The sequence below is a fragment of the Loxodonta africana genome, chromosome 19 (genome assembly GCF_030014295.1).
Source record: "Loxodonta africana isolate mLoxAfr1 chromosome 19, mLoxAfr1.hap2, whole genome shotgun sequence".
Taxonomy (NCBI): domain Eukaryota; kingdom Metazoa; phylum Chordata; class Mammalia; order Proboscidea; family Elephantidae; genus Loxodonta; species Loxodonta africana.
Genome location: NC_087360.1, coordinates 24,789,969 through 24,811,142, shown reverse-complemented (window position 1 = coordinate 24,811,142; position 21,174 = coordinate 24,789,969). Strand labels below are relative to the sequence as shown.

Genomic DNA, 21,174 nt, shown 5'->3' with positions numbered 1-21,174 from the left:
CGTTTCTGGTAAACAGCCTCTCTTTAGATCTGGGAGCTACCCAAGCTCGCTGCTGCAGCAGCGCGAGGTGTTTTCGGCGGAAAGGCGCCCCCTGGGTCCTAAGCTCCTGTGTCTCCAAGGTCGCTGACCCTGGGCCCAGATAGAAAGCCGGCCACTGGGAGAGAGGCGAGAGGGGCAGAGCAACGGACCAGTTTGAGACCTGCACGGCTGCACCCCCAGAGCTTGTCATCTCTTCTGTTCCATCTGTGTGAGTATGGAAAGAATTCTGTCCGGCGGCATGGTGGGGGGAGGGGGGGCAAAAAGCAACTTAGGGAGGTGCTAGCTGCACCATCAGGAGGAGTTCAGGGTGAAGTAAGGTGGCAGAAACTCTATACTCATTATTGGGGGAAAAAGGGGGGGCTTTAGGATTTATATATATTTATGAACACAGACGCTTTTTTTTTTTTCTTAAACAGTGTAATTTTGCCAGGGTCAGATCAGGCCCATTGCCTTCTTTTATTTGGAAGTTGGGGTTTGGGGTGTCATATATTGTAGAAATAGAGAAAGAAATCTCTTTAGTTGAAAACATGTAATGCAAACATTGGGAAATTGGCTCAGTTCTAGTGCAGTAGTCTATTCTTGCTACCAGCCTTGAATTCATACAGAGGAAGTTAAGTAAAATGTTTTCTTTTTGCCCCCTACCCTGTGGGAAATCCATTTACAGTGATTTATATCACCATTAAACTTCGCCACATCCATATGGTTTGGGCCTTTTGGAGTTAGGCAGAAGGGCCTTCTTCCTGTATGGCTGACAGTTCAAGTTCCCAGGCAGCCTCAGTAAAGTGAGAGAACAGAGTGATTGCCAAGACTACCTTGTGACTCAGGCAAATCCCAAAATAGAAATGGAGACTCTGTTTCGATCTGTGGACTTATATTTTGCAGACTGTAATTTAGGGAGAAAAAAAAAAATCTTGACTCATTAGGCCTCAAAAGCTTTATCAAGGAAGAAAGCAAATGGCAATCTAACTGACCTAAAGTGAATTTGAACTCACTACAATCAGATTTCAGACATGGAGGGGACAGAGAGATAACTTTAGTTCATCTTTAAAATAGTTTGCAGACAGTGTTTTGATTCCTTCAGTCCATTTAAGAAGATATGTTGCTTGGTTTTTACAATCACTCTCCTATTTCCCCACATAAGCTTCTGATTCTCTGCCTCCTGAATTGGTTGACACTGGGAATTACATTCTGGAATCTGTAAATTTATACACACACACACACAGATATGCCAGAATTTTAAATTCAACAATTCTAACATAATATGCAGTTTTTTAACACTTTATAAATATTTTTGAGAACCTTCTACATGCCAGATATAGTTCTAGCTACTACAGGGAATTTCTTCTGTCAACAAAATATTCAAAATCTCTGCCTTCATGGAACTTGTATTCTAGTGGTGAGAGACAGATGACAAATATACAAAATTCAGGTGGCCTTAAATGCTATGGGAAAAGAGTAAAGCAGGGTAAGGGAGAGAGAATAACTAGGTGGTATTTTACTTGCTCAGAAAAGCTTACAGTATTTTCAGTAGGCTATTTCTATAGGCAAAAAGCTGAAGGGGAAGGGCTCTTGCCACAGTTTTCCTTGAGGGTCCCATGTTTATTCTTATGCCACTGCAGATGTATATGAGGTGTATTTTGTTTCATTATATAAAATACATAACCCCCATAACCCATTGCTGTTGAGTTGATTCCAACTCATGGTGATCCTATATGACAGAGTAGAACTGCCCCATAGAGTTTTCAAGGAGCTTCTGGTGGATTTGAACTGCTAACTTTTTGGTTAACAGCTGTAGCTCTTAACCACTACACCACTAGGGTTTCCATAAAATACATAGGCTTGAGAAAACAATAGTGTAGTTTTCCGTTTCAGAGTAGCAGGGAGTTCGTTTGGTTTGAACCCTCAGCATCTAATCTATTACTTTTGTATGCAATGAGGGCTTAATTTTTGTTGTTTGAGGAAATACCCTTCCTTGGACTGTGACGGACTTCTTCAGCTGGATTATAGTATTTTCTGCTCTGATTACAAAAGAGACAGGCTGTACACAGGCCAGCAGTTGTACCATTTTCAGATTCTCTGCTGTGCCCACATACGAGTGCCAGGTATTTCTACCTAAGGAATCCAAGACTTCCTTACCCATTGCTGTTATCTTATTTTTCTATAAAACTGTTATCTTCTCCAACATATACATCTTGATATATACAACAAAACCGTATTTTATGCCATCTGTCTTATCAGGTACAGCAATGTCTAAGAAAGAGATAAAACAAGCCAGGAGGAGATTTTTCTCAGGTTCGCCATCTCTGCTTTTTCTCCCTCCTGACTAAGATATTTATCAGCGTGATTTGATTGTTGCAGGAATGAAGGCCCTGTTTCTTAGTCTTTCAGAAGCAGATTCTGTTATAACAGATTCAGTACCTTCCATCTTCAAGGAATCAGATTTAGCTCAGAGACGTGCCCATCATCATCATTGACGGTCTTTTTTCTGATAATCCACATTTGAATTTTGCTTCATGTATTGATGCAAAGTGGCCATGTTTTCTGGCCTATGGTCACACTAAGCTTCAGATTTCTTCTGGAAATGATGACTGCAATAACAATCTAATACCCATTACCCATTGCTGTTGTGTCGATTCAGACTCATAGTGACCCTGTAGGACAGAGTAGAACTGCACCATAGGTTTTCCACGGAGCAGCTAGCTGGTAGATTTGAACTGCCAACATTTTGTTTAGCAGCTGAGTTCTTAACCACTGCACCACCAGGGCTCCATAATATGATACAACCCTCCTCAAATACTCATTTTGTATTGTTTATATCCCTGAAGACAACATAGCAAAATATAACACTCATATTTTACTATTTCAGGGATGTTTAACTCTTTGCTTAGTCCTAATCTAGAGAGACAAAGGTGTACCCTTAAATCAGGAAATAGCCCCCAAATTGTTTCCCAAGTAGGATGGACAGTTCATTTTGTAACAGGATATGTCAGTGGGGCACCTCCAATAAGGAAGTCATAAACCTGTTAAAAGGCTTAAGAATCACTTTAGTCAGCAAAAGATGTCCGAGATGTTGATAAAAATCTTTGGAGTAGACTCTACTGATTTGGCTCCAGCTTTTCTGTCCATGGTGGTCATTGGGATTGTGCTGAAAGATACTTTGGAGCATAATTACAAACTAAGCAGGGGATAGTTTTATGAAGCTTGTTAAGGAAATAATATTCTAGTCAAAATATCCAAATCCCAAGGCCATTTCTTTGAAAGTATGGCTTTCAGTGAGTTAGGTTATTTCTATTTTTTATGTGCTGGGTACGTAGTTAAGCATTTAATAAATGTTTGAAATAATAAGGAAAAGCAGTATACCATGTAAGGAGAAGAGTCTACCAAGCCTACAGAGAATGGAAAAATTTTAAGGGTAAACAATAAAATAGCCTAGAAGGCTTGTGGATCACAGGTTACTTTGGGAAACAGGACATTCCATACTGGAGGAGAGGAGCGATGGAAGCAGAGAAGAGAGAATTCCTGAGTAAGGGTGGATTTTGACTTTGAGGCTAGTCATGGAAAACATGGCTTTCAAATTAATGAAAACATAGTTGTCTCTGTCACAGGGAGAACGTTAGAGACTATAAACTTAACTGGTTAGTAAGACTGGGTTGTCAGTATGTGAGGTGAATTAGTCTAGTAAGTGGAATCCCTGGGTTCTGCAACCATTAACATGCTCAGCTGCTAACCCAAAAGGCTGAAGGTTCTAGTCCACCCATTGATGCGTAGAAGAAAGGCCTGTTGCTCTACTTGCAAAATACCAGCCATTGAAAGCCTTATGGAGAATAGTTCTACTCAGATACACACGGGGTGACTGTGAGTCAGGATCAACTCGATGGCAACCAACAACAATTACAATTATGCCTCTCTTGGAAGGGGATCTGATGTTCTCCAATCTCAGTAAACTGGCTCTGCAGCTTTTAAAATTCATCAACACTCAGTACAAATTTAGCACTGACTTTTTCAGCAGGAGAAGCAGTGTATCAAATAGTTAAGAGTGTAGGCTTTAAAATGACCTGGGTTTTAGTTTTAGCACTGCAGTATGATCCTGGGTAAATTACTTAGCATTTGTAATTCTCAGTTTCCTTAGCCTGCTGTTATTGTGGTTAAGAGTATAGGCACCAGTGTCAGGATTTAAATTCCAGCTTTGTCACTAGCTAGGTCATTTGGGCAAGCTGTATGACTCAGTTTCCTCATATGAGGGAGATGGAGAGGTAAAAATAGTATCTGGATATATTGGCTATCTTTAGAAAACGTACAATCTTTACAAAGTTATAAAGGTCAGACAAGCACATGTGAGAACAGAAACAACACAGGGCAGTATATAAGTAAGTATTGAAGAACATGGTACTGGAGGTGGGGCCAAGATGGCAGAGTAGTCAGACGTTTTCTGTGGTCCCTTTTACAACAAAGATCTGAAAAAACAACTGAATTGATTATAGATGACAAGCTAGGAGCCCTGAACATCAAAGGCAAAGTTGAAGGATCAGACTGAGCGGCAGGGGAGGGAGAAATGATTCAGAAACAGCAAGGAGCTGCCAGACGTCACCCAGCAGGAACCGGCACCCTGCAGGCCGATTCCACTGGCACAATTGCGGTGAGGCAAGCAGTGGCATTCAGGGTGTGTTTTCCACATTGGGAGAGAATGAGCGGCAGAGAGACTGCTCAACCCTCCGGAACAAGTGAGAAACGAATGGCCCTCAATTGGCAAAGGATGAGCACCTGCGTTGAACTTACTACGATCCAAAAATACCCCTTCAGGAAAATCCTCTCTCCCACTTACCTGCTCCCTTCTTGCTCTAACCTGGGTCCCAGCTGGCTGCATCGCCTTGGTGGGAAGAGGAACCCCGTACTTGCCCTGAGCCATTCTCCTGGCCTTGGAGAGAGAACAAATTAACAAACAGGGAAAAAATAACGTGCTGGCTCCCCTAAGCCAGGAACTCAGGGCAGAAACAGCTCCTTTGCCTAGACACAGGCATAAGGGATCCATGGACTCTAAATGCCTTTCACTCCTGCATAGACCTGCGTAGGTCCATTTCAACACTGTAGGCCATTATTAGCACAGTACAACAAGGTATATACCTGAAATCTATCTTCAACTGTTTTAGGTACATGATGGAGAGGCAGGTTTGTGACATTTGACACTGCTCTGCTTATCAAGCAGGGTCCTCACCTACCCACATCAGGGGCCTGAGGACTGGTGGCTGCACCCATGCCATCTAGCCACCTGCATAGGGGCCCAAGGATAAGTGATGCCTCCCAGTCCTTACAGCCAACAGCATTGGGTACCCATAGACCAGCTGGAAAATCCACCCACCTTCATGCTCTAAGGAACAGGGACATGCTTTCCTCACAGACACTCGGGTGGTTGTCAGCCCCCTGCCTTTCTCAGCATGTGACTCCTACTTCAGCCAGATACCTGTGCCTACACCAATCACCCCTGCTCGCCTAGGACTGTAGGTGAGAGCCTGCACCACACACTTGGTGACCAACTACCTGGACAGCTGAGCTGAATCCATACTAGAAAAGTAAATGGACTCCTGGGCTCACATACCTACTAACCATTCTAACCACCTGGTGGCAGGATGTTAGAGCTTCAAAGGCACCAATAATCAAACTAGCTATCTCATTCAAGCAGCCTATTTGGGCTTATCAAAACAAAACAAGAAGCTAGGACACAGCAAACGTAAAATAAATAAATACAATAAACTATCGATGGCTCAGAGACAACAGTCAATATTAAATCACATAAAGGGGCAGAGCATGATGGCTTTAGCAAGCTCCCAAAACAAAGGATCAAGAAATCTTCCAGGAGGCAGGGCTGAGATGGCACAGTAGCCAGATGCTTCTGGTGATCCCTCTTACAACAAAGAGCTGAAAAAACAAGTGAAATAATTATATGACATCAAAGACAAAGTTAGAAAATCGAACTAAGCGGCAGGGGAGGGAGAAACGGTTCAGAAGTGATGAGGAGTTACTGGACCTGACTCGACGGGAACCAACGCTCCTCAGGCATGATCCCCTGGAACAATGGCGGCAGGGCTGGCGGTAGCATTCAGGATAAGGTTTCCTCGGAGACTTAGCAAGCTGCACAGTCTGCTCACACCTGCGGAACCAGAGAAGGACGGTGCTCTCTGCAAAAGCTAAGTACTTGCATTTATCCACGCCCCCAGCTCCCAAGCCAGCTTCAATTTCCCTGGGACTGAAATAGGTCCTGCTGTACAGTCGGAGCCATTCTTTTGGCCTTGGAGAATGAATAAATTAACAATTGGGGGAAAAGATAATCTGCCAGCCCCACTAAGCTGGGGAGCTCAGGACAGAAGCGGCTCCTGTCCAGGCTCAAGTGGTCCCTGGACACTGAATACCTTTCACCCCTGTGTGGCCCCATTTCGGATTAGGCCCATGTTGGCAGACTGTGTATGTGCTTGAGATCTGACTTCAACTGTTTCAGCTGTGCAGTAGAGAGGTGGTTTTGATGTTTGACACTGCTTTGCCTATTAAGCAGGATCCTTGACTACTCACATTAGGGGGCCTGAGGACTGGTGGCTCCATCCATATCACCTAGCCACTCATGACAGGGATCCAAGGATAAGTGGTGCCTCCCAGTTCTTACAACCAAAAGCACTGAGTGCCCATGGTCTGGCTGCAGAACCCAACCACCTGGGTGCTGTAGGGGACAGGGGCATGCTTTCCTCACAGACACTTGGGGGGCAGTTGTCAGTCTCCTGTCTTGTTCAGAGCATGACCCCCCTGCTGCAACCAGATACCTGTGCCTATACCAATCACCACTGCCTCTCTAAGACTGTAACAAAGCCCATACCACACACTTGATGACCAACAAGAAAAGTGAATGGACTCCTAGGCTTATATACCTGGTAACAGCTCCCGCCATCTGGTGACAGGACGTTAGAGTTTGCTTCAAAGGAGCAAATAATCAAGCTGGCTCACTCAAGCAGCCTATATGAGCATATCAAAACAAAACAAAGCAAGAAGCTAGGATACAGTAAGCAAACATAAATTAATACAATAACTTATAGATGGCTCGGAGACAACAGTCAATATCAAATCACATAAAGAAGCAGACCATGATTGCTTCAACAAGCTCTCAAAACAAAGAATCAAGGAATCTTCTGGATAAAGATGTGTTCCTGAAATTACCAGATATAGAATACAAAAGTCTAATATACAGAAATCTTCGTGAGGTCAGGAAGGAGATCAGGCAAAATGTAGAACAAGCCAAGGAACAAACAGATAAAGCAGATGAAGAAATTAAAAAGGTTATTCAAGAACATAATGAAAAATCTAAGAGGCTGCAAGAATCCATAGAGAGATAGCAATCAGAAATTCAGAAGATTAACAATAAAATTATAGAATTAGAGAACTCAGTAGAAAGTCAGAGGAGCAGAATTCAGGAAATGGAAGGCAGAATTAGTGAGATTGAAGATAAAACACTTGGCACCAATGTATTTGAAGAAAAATCAGATAAAAGGATTTTTAAAAATGAAGAAATCCTAAGAATCACGTGAGACTCTTATCAAGAGAAATAACCTACAAATGATTGGAGTACCAGAGCAGGGAGGGATAGCAGAAAATAAAGAGAGAATTGTTGAAGATTTGTTGGCAGAAAACTTTTCTGATATTGTGAAAGATGACAAGATATCTATCCAAGATGCTCATCAAACCCCCCATGAGGTATATCTCTAAAGAAAGCCACCGAGACATATAATCAAACTTGCCAAAACCAAAGATAGAGAATTTTAAGAGTGGCTAGGGATAAACGAAAAGTCACCTATAAAGGAGAGTCAATAAGAATAAGCTCGAACTACTTGGCAGTAACCATGCAGGCAAGAAGGCAATGGAATGACTTATAAGCACTGAAGGAAAAAAATTGCCAGCCAAGAATCATATGTCCAGCAAAAATATCTCTCAAATATGAAGGTGAAATTAGGACATTTCCAGATAAACAGAAGTTTAGGGAATTTGTAAAAACCAAACCAAAACTATAAGAAATACTAAAGAGAATTCTCTGGTTACAAAATCAGTAATATCAGATATCAACCCAAGACTAGAAGACAGGACAGTGCAACCAGATATCAACCCAGATAGGGAAATCACAAAAATAAATCGAGATTAAAAAAATGCTCCAAACAGGGAAAGAGTGATGTCATTATGTAAAAGATGACAACATTAAAACAAGAGTGACTAAAAAACGTAGTCATAGGTCTTTCACATGGAGAGGAAGTCAAGGCGATATAAAGAAATAAAAGTTAGGTTTAAACTTAGAAAAATAGGGGTAAATATTAAGGTAACCACAAAGGAGACTAACAGTCTTACACATCAAAATAAAATACAAGAAAAACAAGGACTCAGGAAAAAAAAAATCAGCCACAAATAAGAGGGGAAAACAATATATAAACTACTCAGCACAAAAAAGTGGAAAAAAGAAACTGTCAACAACACACAAGAAAGACATCAAAATGACGGCACTAAACTCATACCTATCCATAATTACGTTGAATGTAAATGGACTAAATGCACCAATAAAGAGATAGAGAATGGCAGAGTGGATAAAACACAATCTGTCTATATGCTGCCTACAAGAAATACACCTTAGACTTACAGACAAACAAACTAAAAGGATAGAAAAAATATGTTAAGCAAACAACAATCGAAAGAGCAGGATTGGCAATATTAATCTCTGACAAAATAGACTTTAAAGTTAAATCCACCACAAAGGATAAGGAAGGACACTATATAATGGTTAAAGAGACAATGTACAGGCGGATATAACCATATTAAATATTTACACACCCAATGACAGGGCTTCAAGATACATAAAATAAACTCTAACAGCATTGAAAAGTGAGATAGCTCCACGATAATAGTAGGAGACTTCAATACACCGCTTTCAGTGAAGGACAGAACATCCAGAAAGAAGCTCAATAAAGATACAGAAGATCTAAATGCCACAGTGAACCAACTTGATCTCATATACCGAATACTCCACCCAAGAGCAGCCAAGTATACTTTCTTTTCCAACACACATGGAACATTCTCCAGAATAGAACACATACTAGGTCATAAAGGAAGCCTTAACAGAATCCAAAACATGGAAGTATTACAAAGCATCTTCTCTGATCATAAAGCCGTAAAAGTAGAAATCAATAACAGAAAAAGCAGGGAAAAGAAATCAAACACATGGAAACTGAACAACATCTTGATTAAAAACTATTAGGTTGTAAAAGTTAGGGATGGAATAAAGAAATTCATAGAATCAAATGAGAATGAAAAGACATCCTACCAGAACTTTAGGGACACAACCAAAGCAGTATTCAGAGGTCAATTTATAGCAATAAATGCACACATCCAAAAAGAAGAAAGAGTCAAAATAAAAGAATTAATCCTACAACTCGAACAAATAGAGAACAGCAAAAGAAACATTTGGGCACCAGAAGAAAGCAAATAATAAAAATTAGAGCAGACTTAAATGAAATAGAAAAACAATTGAAAGAATTAACAAGACCAAAAGCTGGTTCTTTGAAAAGAGGAACAAAATCGATAAACCATTGGCCAAACGGACAAAAGAAAAACAGGAGAGGAAGCAAATAACCTGAATAAGAAATTAGATGGGCAATATCACAACAGACCCAGCTGAAATTAAAAGAATAATAACCGAAGACTGTAAAAAATTGTACTCTTAACAAATTCGAAAACCTAGAGGAAACGGACAAATTTCTAGAAACATGCTACCTACCTAAACTAACACAAACAGAGGTAGAACAACTAAATAAACCTATAACAAAATAAGAGATTGAAAAGGTAATTTAAAATCTCCCGACAACAACAACAAAAAGCCTGGCCCTGATGGCTTCACTGGATAATTCTACCAAACTTTCAGAGAAGAATTAACACCACTACTACTAAACATATTTCAGAGCATAGAAAAGGATGGAATACTCCCAAATTCATTCTATGAAGCAAGCATAACCCTGATACCAAAACCAGGTAAAGACACCACAAAAGAAGAAAATTACAGACCAATATCCCTCATGAACAACATAGAAAAATCCTCAACAAAATTCTGGCCAGAAGAATTCAACAACGTATCAAAAAAATAATTTACCATGACCAAGTGGGATTCATACCAGGTATGCAGGTATGGTTTAACATTAGAAAAACAATCATTGTAATCCAGTACATAAATGAAAGACAAAAACTACATAGTTTTATCAATTGATGCAGAAAACACATTGGACAAAGTCCAATACCCATTCATGATTAAAAAAAAAAAACTTTCAGCAAAACAGGAATAGAAGGGAAATTCCTCAACATACTAAAAGGCATTTATACAAAGCCAACAGCCAACATCATCCTAAATTGAGTCTGAAAGCATTCCGCTTGAGAACGGGAACCAGATAAGGGTGCCCTTTATCACCACTTTTATTCAACATTGTGGTGGAGGTCCTAGCCAGAGCATTAGGCTAGAAGAAGAAATAAAGGGCATCCAAGTTGGCAAAGAAGAAGTAAAAGTATCTCTATTAGCAGATGATATGATCTTATACACAGAGAACTCCAAAGAATCTGTGAGAAAACTACTGGAACTAGTAGAAGATTTCAGGAAAGGATCAGGATACAAGATAAACCTACAAAAATCAGTTGGAATCCGCTACATCAACAAAGACAACATCGAAGAAGAAATCACCAAATCAGTACCATTTACAATAGCCCCCAAGAAGATAAAATACTTAGGAATAAATCTAACCAAAGACATAAAAGACCTATACAAAGAAAACTACAAGACACTACTGCAAGAAACCAAAAGAGAACTGCGTAACTGGAAAAGCACACCTTGCTCATGGATAGGAAGACTCAACATTGTGAAAATGTCTGTTCTACCCAAAGCAATCTACAGATACAGTGCAGTCCTGATCCATATTTCAATTGCATTTTTTTAATTAGATGGAGAAATAAATGACCAGCTTCACATGGAAAGAGAAGAGGCCCCAGATAAGTAAAGCATTACTGAAGAACAACAAAGTGGGAGGCCTCACACTACCTGATTTTAGAACCTATTATACCGCCAATTATACCTATTATACTGTAGTCAAACAGCGTAGTACTGGTACAACAACAGATACACAGACCAATGGAACAGAATTCAGAATCCAGACATAAATTCATCCACATATGAGCAGCTGACATTTGACAAAGGCCCAAAGTCCATTAAATTGGGAAAAGTCACTCTCTTTAACAAATGGTCCTGGTGTAATTGGATATCCATCTGGAAAAAAATGAAATAAGACCCATACCTCACACCATGCAGAAAAACTAACTCAAAATGGATCAAAGACCTAAATATAAAATCTAAAACGATAAAGATCGTGGAAGAAAAAATAGGGGCAATGCTAGCAGCCCTAATAAAAATCAGAATACGCAACATTACTAACAAGGCACAAACATCAGAAGAAAAACTAGATAACTGGGAGCTCCTAAAAATCAAACACTTACGCTCATCCAAAGACTTCACCAAAAGAGTAAAAAGGCAACTTATAGACTGGGATAAAACTTTTGGCTATGACAAAATTTGATCAGCATCTAATATCTCAAATCAACAATATACTGCAAAACCTCAACAACAAAAAGACAAATAACCCGATTCAAAAATGGGCAAAGGATATGAATAGTCACTTTACCAAAGAAGACGTTCAGGCAGCTAACAGATACATGAGGAAATGCTCACGATCATTGGCCATCAGAGAAATGCAAATCAAAACTACAATGGAATACCATTTTACCCCAACAAGGCTAGCATTAATCCAAAAAACACAAAACAATAAATGTTGGAGAGGTTGTGCAGAAACTGGAACACTTATACACTGCTGGTAGGAATGTAAAATGGTACAGCCACTTTGGAAATTGAATTGGCATTTCCTTAAAAAGCTAGAAGTAGAAAGTACCATACAATCCAGCAATCCCACTTCTTGGAATATATCCTAGAGAAATAAGAGCCATCACACAAGTCGATATATGCTCACCCATGTTCATTGCAGCACTGTTTAGAATAGCAAAAAGATGGAAACAACCAAGGTGCCCATCAATGGATGAATGGTTAAAGAAATAATGGTATATTCATACTATGGAACGATAAAGAACAATGATGAATCTGTGAAAAACATTTCATGACATTGAGAAATCTGGAAGGCATTATTCTGAGTGAAATTAGTTGGAAAAGGACAAATATCATATGAGACCACTATTATAAGAACTCAAGAAAGGGTTTAAATTCTGAAGAAAACATTCTTTGATGATTATGAGGGTGGGGAGGGAGGGAGAGTGATATTCACTAATTAGTAGATGAGAATTAGATAGTATTAGAATTAGATAGTAGGTAAGAACTAATTAGATAGTAGACAAGAATTATTTTAGGTGAAGTGAAGGACAACATACAATACAGGAAAGTTAGCACAACTGGACTAGTCCAAAAGCTATAAGTTTCCTGAATACAACCAAGCACTGAGGGACAGAGTAGCAGGGGCGGGGGTCTGGGAACCACGGTTTCAGCGGACATCTAGGTCAGTTGGCATAACAAAGTGTATTAAAACATTCTGCATCCCGCTTTGGTGAATGGTGTCTGGGGTCTTAAAAGCTAGCAAGCAGCCATCTAAGATGAATCATTTGGTCTCAACCTACCTGAAGCAAAGGAGAATGAAGAACAGCACCAAAGACACAAGGAAAATATGAGCTGAAGAAACAGAACCCAACCCAACCAAACCCAACCCAGTGCTGTCGAGTCGATTCTGACTCATAGCGACCCTATAGGCCGGTGTAGAACTGCCCCACAGAGTAAGAGACAGAAAGGACCACATAAATCAGATACTACATCAGCCTGTGACCAAAAGAACTAGATGGTGCCTGGCTACCACCAATGACTGGTGACTGCCCTGAGAGGGATCACAACAGAGAATCCCTGATGGAGCAGGACAAAAGCGGGATGCAGACCTCAAATTCTAGTAAAAAGACCAGACTTAAAGGTCTGACGTAGACTGGAGGAACCCCAGAGGTCATGGCCCCCAGACTCTCTGTTATCCCAAAACTAAAACCATTCTCGAAGCTACCTCTCAAACAAAGATTAGACTAGACTTTAAAACATAAAATGATTCTGGTGAGGAGTGTGCTTCTTAGCTCAAGTAGACATGTGAGACTATGCGGACAGCTCCTGTCTGGAGGGGAGATGAGAAGGCAGAGGGGGACAGGAGCTGGTTGAATGGACACTGGAAATGCAGGGTGGAGAGAAGGAATGTGCTGTGTCACGTTGTAGGGAGAGCAGCTAGGGTCATATAATGTATGTATAAGTAATTGACTTGAATTATAAACTTTCACTTGAAGCACAATTAAAAAAAAGTGTAGTACAGACAATAAGGTTTATTCATTCAATGAATATTAAGTGTCTTCTGTGCACTAGGAGGAAGGAAACCTTAGTGGCGAAGTGGTTAAGTTTTCAGCTGTTAATCAAAAGGTCAGCAATTCAAATCCACCAGGCACTCCTTGGAAACCCTGTGGGGCAGTTCACTCTATCCTATAGGGTTGCTATGAGTCGGAATCAACTCAGTGACAACAGGTTTAGTTTTTGTTTTATGCACCAGGCAGGCACTAAGCCTGGGTACTGAGGACATAACAGTGAACCCCACATATTTCCTGTTCTTGGGGAGCTCACATTCTAGTGATGGAGCAAATTAGTAGACAGGCAGTAATAACACAGTGAAATGAATGCTACAGTAGGGATTAGTACTGGGGACTGTGGGCACTCACAGGAGGCGCATATGCCCTAGTCTTACATGGTCAGAAAAGGCTTGTCAATGAAGTAAAGTCTGAACATGGGATGGAATTAGCATTCTTGGCAGGTGAAGCAATGTGCAGAAGCCTGGAAATGTAGGCTATCATCGTGGCTAGTAGAGCATTAAAGATGAGGCCAAAGAGGTAAACAATTGCTGGTCAGGTTATGGAGGTCCCTGAATGCCATGTTAAACAGTGGGGAGTTTATCCTGAAGGCAGTGAGGGGCCAGTAAAGAATTTTAAGTAAGAGAGTAACAGACTTATGTTTTAGGAAGATCAGTCTAACCACACCTGGAGGACTGGAGGAAGCCAAGAGAGAGGCTGGAAGTCCAGTGAGGAGGCTAATGCAGTGATCTAGGTGATAGAGAATAGTGACCTGGACACAGGATTTAATCATGATAAAGAAGGAGGTCCATCTGGGTTTGAATCCTGCTCAGCTACTTAGTAGCTAGGTGACCATATGCAAATGACTTAACTACTCTGTGCCTGTGTTTCTTCATCTGAAAATTGGAGACGATAACATACAGCTTGTTGTGAGAACATGCCTGCTTGGCACAACATAAATGAAGGTAATGAAGCTGTTGAGAGGCAAACTATTTAGGAAGAAAAAAAAGCAGGACTCCATGATTGAAGGGATGTCAGGAGTTAGCAAGTAGGAGGGGCTAGAGAATTTGGTTTCTGGCTTGGGAGCTTCAAAGATGGTGATGCCTTTCACTGAGATAAGGAATAGGAGGAAAAACTGGTTTGGGGAAGGCTGAAAGGATATAGCCAGGGGTGGTTGGGTTACAACCAGGGGAGTACGGTGTTAGAGAAACTTAAGAGAAGAGAGCGTATCAGAGAGGAAGAAGGAATGGTCAGCATTGCCAGATGCTCCTGGGAGGGTCTGGTAAGATAACTAAAAAAAGCCCATTTGTTTTCGTAACAAGAAGGCCGTTGGCAACCTTATCAAGAGGAATTTTAGTGGTGGTGGTAGGGCAGCTGAAATGTGTGGATTGTGGAATGAAAAGGAGATGATGAGAAAGGACAACGTAGAAGTTTAGCTCAGAACAGGACAGAACAAAGGCTGGAAGGATTATGGGCAGGACTGACGTTGGACCCAATACACTGATTTGCCCTACTGGCGTATGGCATTCTGAGTAGTTGAGCATCCATTCTGATTGGTCAGTGGCCATGCCATGCCAGGTTAAGAAGGGGAGCTGGTTTGAGGACAGACAATGGATTTGACCTTGGTGGTTTTTAATTTGACACAAGAGCAAGGTGTGCAAATAAAAATGCCCTGTAAATTTGATATGGGTGGGCTGACCTGGACCAAGAAATCAGATTAAGATGCAGGTGAGTAGGATGGGCTAGGAGGTACTAGAATAAATGCAGGCTGACAAGAAGGCATAAAGGAGTTCTGGGTCTAGCCTTAGAATTCATGAGTACCATGGAGCCAGATCTGGTGAGGTGGGGAAACGAGTCTCAGAGTAGAGGTAAAACCAGGAAGCTCAGAGATGGGGCCCAGGAGTTCTAAGCTATCAGGGAGATGGAACAGGCAAAGGAAAGACCCAGGTTTAGAGTTGGAGTGATTGACCTTGGCTAGATGCTAAGCCTAGTCTAAGCAGTCACATTACAAATTAATTCTTTGGGTTAAATTTAGGAATGTAGTGCCGTTGCCCTAATTTTTGTCGGCTCTTCAGAATGTAAAAATGCGCATCTGTGTATTTCAGGTGCATCAAGCCCTGGTCATGCTGTTAGGCATGAATTACTTTTAGTTTATCATGCACAGTTATAATTAGTGCTTGCATTTATGTAAACAACATATAAATCAGATGTTAATCTAATAAATACATCCCGGGTGGGGGACCAGCAAGGTAGCTGGGAAAATATCTCTGTTCATCCTTCATGATCTTGGTATTTCATTCTACTGCTGTTTATTCTTTCAGTCAGGAAACAGCTATTGAATGCCTTCTGTCAGAGATTGGCCTTCCTTTTATTATCTCATTTCCCTCCTGGCTGTCTTTCCTATCCTGCTGTGCCATGAGAACTATTCTAGAAACTTTCTTCACCTACCTTTTTCCAGAATTGACACCATACTATCTCCTCTTAAGAGATGTCCCTTAAAGAATGTGTATGTCAGAAAATATTAAGAAATATTATAACTTTTATTTCTCAGCCTCTGTTATGGATTGAACAGTGTCCCCCCCAAATCTGTGTTGTAAACCCTAACCTTTGTGCCTGTGTTTATAATCCATTTGGAAGTGGTTGTCTTTGTTATGTTAATGAGGCAGGATTAGTATAGGATGTGTCTTAAGTCATTGTCTTACAAGATATAAAAGGAGCAGATTAAGCAAGCCCAGAGACGGAAAGATAGATGCCAAGCCACACGGAGATCTCCAAGGAACCAGGAAACAGAAGCTGAAGAGTCCAGGACCTTCCTCTAGAGCTGAAAAAGAGAGAAAGTCTTCCCCTGAATTCGGACTTCTAGCCTCCTAAACTGTGAGAAAATAAATATCTGTTTGTTAAAGTCCTCCATCTGTGGTATTTCTGCTATAGCAGCACTACATAACTAAGACAGCCTCCATTATTGTCATTCTTGTTAGTTGCTGTCGCGTCGACACCAATTCATGGTGAGCCCTGTGTGAAGACCTGAACTGTTCCATGGGGTTTTCAAGGCTGTGACCTTTTGGAAGCAGATCACCAGGCCTGTCTTCCAAAGCCTCTGGGTGGGTTCGAACTGTCAACGTTTTGGCTAGTGATTGAGCGCATAACTGTTCATGCCACCCAAGGACCAGCCTCCATTGCAATTGGTATAATGGAGAAAAGAAAAAAATAAAGAATCCCAAACAAGATTATAGAACGACTGTGGCTGGAAGAAAATGCCAGGACGAGAGAAATCAACATCCTTCTACTATGAGACACATCCATAAGACCTGACTGCTGCCCTTCTCATCTTCTGTGAAGCCGGTTAGCAGATATGAGCAGTGTTATGGGGCTGTCATAAGTAGGCTGTCATAAAGTCAGCATGGCAAGACCCTGAGTTCAATAAGAGGAGGTTAAATACCAGCTTCAAATACTCAATATGTTCTCTGAGTTCCCGGGAAATATTTCTACCTGGAGCTTGCTTCTGCATTTAACTTTAATGGCTCAGTGGGAAGTCACCCATCACTGCTAAGTGTCTTTGAGCTTTATCCAGCATTGGCAACAGCTTCTCTATTATCCTGACATTAGAATTAGAAACACATACCAGATGCAGCCAGGCTGTAGCCACTCAGGCAATGGTTGAACATTTCCACCTTCTAGGATCTTGTCCTCTCCAACACTGAGTGGGCTAACCTTTTGTCAACTTCATGGGCCATCAGATTTATGAGAAAGCCTCCCCATTCCTAGAGTGGTTCTGCCTTCAACCAGCAACCTACTTTTGGCTCTAGGTTTCTGCTCTTCGAGTAGGAGAATCCACTCCAGTGAACATTAAATTAGCAAATATATGTAAAGCATTTAGAAGAGGGCTGCACACATAATAAGAGTATATGACTATATGAAGAAGAACGTGGCATCAGGATTGGAGAAAGACTCATTAACAACCTGCAATATGCGGATGACACAACATTTCTTGCTGAAAGCGAAGAGGACTTGAAGCACTTAGTGATGAAGATCAAAGACTACAGCCTTCAGTACAGGTTATACTTCAACATAAAGAAAACAAAAATCCTCATAACTGTGCCAGCAAGCAACATCACGATAAAACGGAGAAGTTGTCAAGGATTTCATTTTATTTGGATCCACAATCAACGCCCATGGAAGTAGCAGTCAAATCAGGTGATGTATTGCATTGGGCAAATCTGCTGCATAAGATCTTTTTCAAGTATTAAAAAGCAAAGATGTCACTTTGAGGACTAATGTGTGCCTGATCCAAGCTATGGTATTTTCAGTCATCTGTATGCATCCAAAAGCTCAACAGTGAATAAGGAAGACCAAAGAAGTATTGATGCCTTTGATTTATGGTGTTGGTGAAGAATATTGAATATACCATAGACTGCCAAAAGAATGAACAAGTCTGTCTTGGAAGAAGTACAGCCAGAATATTCCTTGGAAGCGGTGATGGCGAGACTTCATTTCACATACTTTGGATATTGTCTTAGTTATCTAGTGCTGCTATAACAAAAATACCACAAGTCGATGGCTTTAACAAGCTGAAATTTATTCTCTCACATTTTAGGAGGCTAGAAGTCTGAATTCAGGGTGTCAGCTCCAGGGGAAGTGTTTCTTCTGTTTTGGCTCTGGGGGGAAGGTCCTTATCATCAGCCTTCCCCCGGTCTAGGAGCTTCTCAGCATGGGGACCCCAGATCCAAAGGACATGTTCCACTCCTGGCTCTTCTTGCTTGGTGGTAATGAAGTCCTCAGCCCTGCGCTTTAGCTCTGCCTATTAGGCCCACTGGGGTGGCAGCTCTGCTGCCTCGGCTTTGGACAGCCGTATTCTCCTAGTTCATCCAAGTGGCAACCATACCCCCTCAGCCCCTACAGGCCTCATTCTGCCCCTTGGACATGGTAGCCCTGCCCCTTCAGCTTTGGGCAGTGGATCCAGCCCCATCCCACTGCCACTTGTGAAAGGCATCCCTCCACTATGGAACCAAGTTGGTGAAGCTCAGACTCTGAAACCTGGGAGACCATGGCCCTGCCCTTTGACACCCAGCAGGGCATGGTTATAGCCTTTGAGACCCCAGAGGTCGTGGCCTTACTCTTTTGAGACTGAGGCAGCTCTGCTTCCTGTGCACCTTGTCTTTGCAGCTTCTGTTTCCTGGTTCCCCAGCCTCTTGGCCACTCAACCCCTTGGGCATCTTGGGCTGGCCAGGCTTGTGCAAGTGTTACAGAACTCTTCAGAACTACCGATAAGTACCTGGAGGCATCCTACTTCGCCAGTAAACCTTGGCCAGAAGGCTCTCAGCTCTCTCGCTCCGTGTGTTGGTTCCCACTCTGTCTACTGCTGGTCTCCTGGTTCTGCTGCTGCTGCTTCTCAACATCTGTGCAGTCTCTGCTGTTAACAGTTCTCCTCACTTCCTTCTGAGCCCTCACCAGAATTGTCTTTAATGTCCAAAATTCCACCAACAGTCTTTTCAAGTCAATTTAGGCTTTTACTATTAGGCACTTTAAAACTCTTCCAGCCTCTACCCATTACTCATTTCCAAAACCTCTTCCACATTGTAGGTATGTGTTAGAGCAGCACCCTACTCCTGCTACCAGATTTCTGTCTTAGTTATCTAGTACTGCTATAACAGAAATAACACCAGTGGATGGCTTTAACAAACAAATTCATTCTCTCACAGTTCAGGAGGCTGGAAGTCTGAATTCAGTGTGCCAGCTCCAAGGGAAGGCTTTCTTTCTCTGTCAGCTCTGAGGGAAGGTACTTTTCATCAATCTTCCCCTGGTTTAGGAGCTTCTCAGTGCAGGGATCCTGGGTCCAAAGTATGTGCTCTGCTCCTGGCTCTTCTTGCTTGGTGGTAATGAGGTCCCTATCCTTTCTGTTCACTTCTTTCTTTTTATATCTCAAAAGAGACTTACTTATGATACAACCTAATCCTGTAGATTGAGTCCTGCCTTATTAACCTAACTGCCTCTAATCCTTCCTCATTAATATCATAGAGATTAGGATTTATAACACATGGGAAAATTACATCAGAATCACAGAATGGGGAACAGTCACACAATACTGGGAATCATGGCCTCGCCAAGTTGACACACATTTTTGGGGGATACGGTTCAACCCATAACAGACATGTTATCAGGAGGGACCAGTCCCTGGAGAAGGACATTATGCTTGGTAAAGTAGAGGGTCAGTGATGAGATGGATTGACACAATGGCTGCAATGATGGACTCAAGCATAGCAACAATTGTGAGAATGGTGTAGGTCTAGGCAGTGTTTTGTTCTGTTGTACATAGGGTCGCTATGAGTCTGAACCAACTTGATGGCACCTAACGACAACAGTGGGGGTGAAGTGGTTTCTGTTTGCATTTCCCTAATGACTAATGATTGGAGCACTGGTGGCACAGTGGTTAAGCACCAGCTGCTAACCGGAAGGTTGGTGGTTCAAATCCACCAGCCACTCCATGGGAGAAAGATGTGGCAGTCTGCTTCTGTAAAGATTACAGCCTTGGAAACCCTATGGGGCAGTTCTACTCTGTCTTACAGGGTCACTGTGAGTCAGGATCGCATATTGCAATGGGAATAACTAATGACTTTGAGCATTTGCTTATTAGCCATTTGAATATCTTCTTTAGAGAAATTATTCAAATCCTTTGCACATTTTTTCCCCTTTTTTATTGCGGTGAAAATATACACACCAAAACATTCACCAGCACAACTTCAACATTTACAATCCAGTTACATTGATTACATTTTTCATGTTGTGCCACTATTATCACATCCTTTTCCAAAATATTCCGTAACATAAACTAAATGCCCCCAAAACGAAAGCTCCCCCTTTCTCTCTCTTTCCCACCCCTGGTAACCACTAATAATCTTTTGTTTCTATATATTTATTTCACATAAATGAGATCATACAGTATTTGTCCTTTTGTGACTGACTTATTTTGCTCAGCATAATGTTTTTAAGGTTCATCCACGTTGTAGCATGGACAACTTCATTTCTCTTTATGGCTGAGTAATATTCTATTGTATGTTCATCTCTGAGGAACATTTCAGTTGTTTCCACTTTTTGGCTCTTGTGTAAAGTACTGCAATGAACATTGGTGTCTGCATATTTTTAATATTTTTTAATTGTACTTTATTGAAGGTTTACAGAGCAAACTAGTTTCTTATTAAACAATTAATAAACATATTGTTTTGTGACATTGGTTATCAACTCCACAACTTGTCAGCATTCTCCCTTTCTCCATGTGGGGTTTCCTATTACCAGATTTCCTGTCCCCCTCCTGCCTTCTTGTCTTTCCCTGGGGCTGGTATGCCCATTTAGTCTTGTTTTGTTTTATGGGCCTGTTTAATTTTTGGCTGAATGGTGAACCTCGAGAGTGACTTCATTATTGAGCTGTGAGAGTATCTGGGGGCCATATTCTCAGGGTTTCTGCAGTCTCTGTCACACCAGTAAGTCTGGTCTTTTTGTGTGTGTATGTGAGTTAGAATGTTTTTCTACATTTTTTCCCAGCTCTGTCTGGGACCCTCTGTTGTGATCCCTGACAGAGCAGTCAGTGGTGATAGCCGGGCACCACCTAGCTGTGCTGGACTCAGTCTGGTGGAAGATGTGGTAGTTGAGGTCCATTAGTCCTTT

The 21,174-nt window shown here is 41.5% G+C and overlaps 1 long non-coding RNA gene across 1 annotated transcript in view; it reads left to right on the top strand.

The window, feature by feature from the left end:
* The first annotated feature begins 1 nt into the window (after window position 1).
* LOC135228239 (uncharacterized) overlaps window positions 2-21,174 on the top strand; it is a 67,413-nt gene continuing 46,240 nt past the window's right edge. Inside the window, exon 1 of the long non-coding RNA XR_010318610.1 lies at window positions 2-247. This is a non-coding gene — a long non-coding RNA (uncharacterized LOC135228239). The remainder of the gene's footprint in view (window positions 248-21,174) is intronic.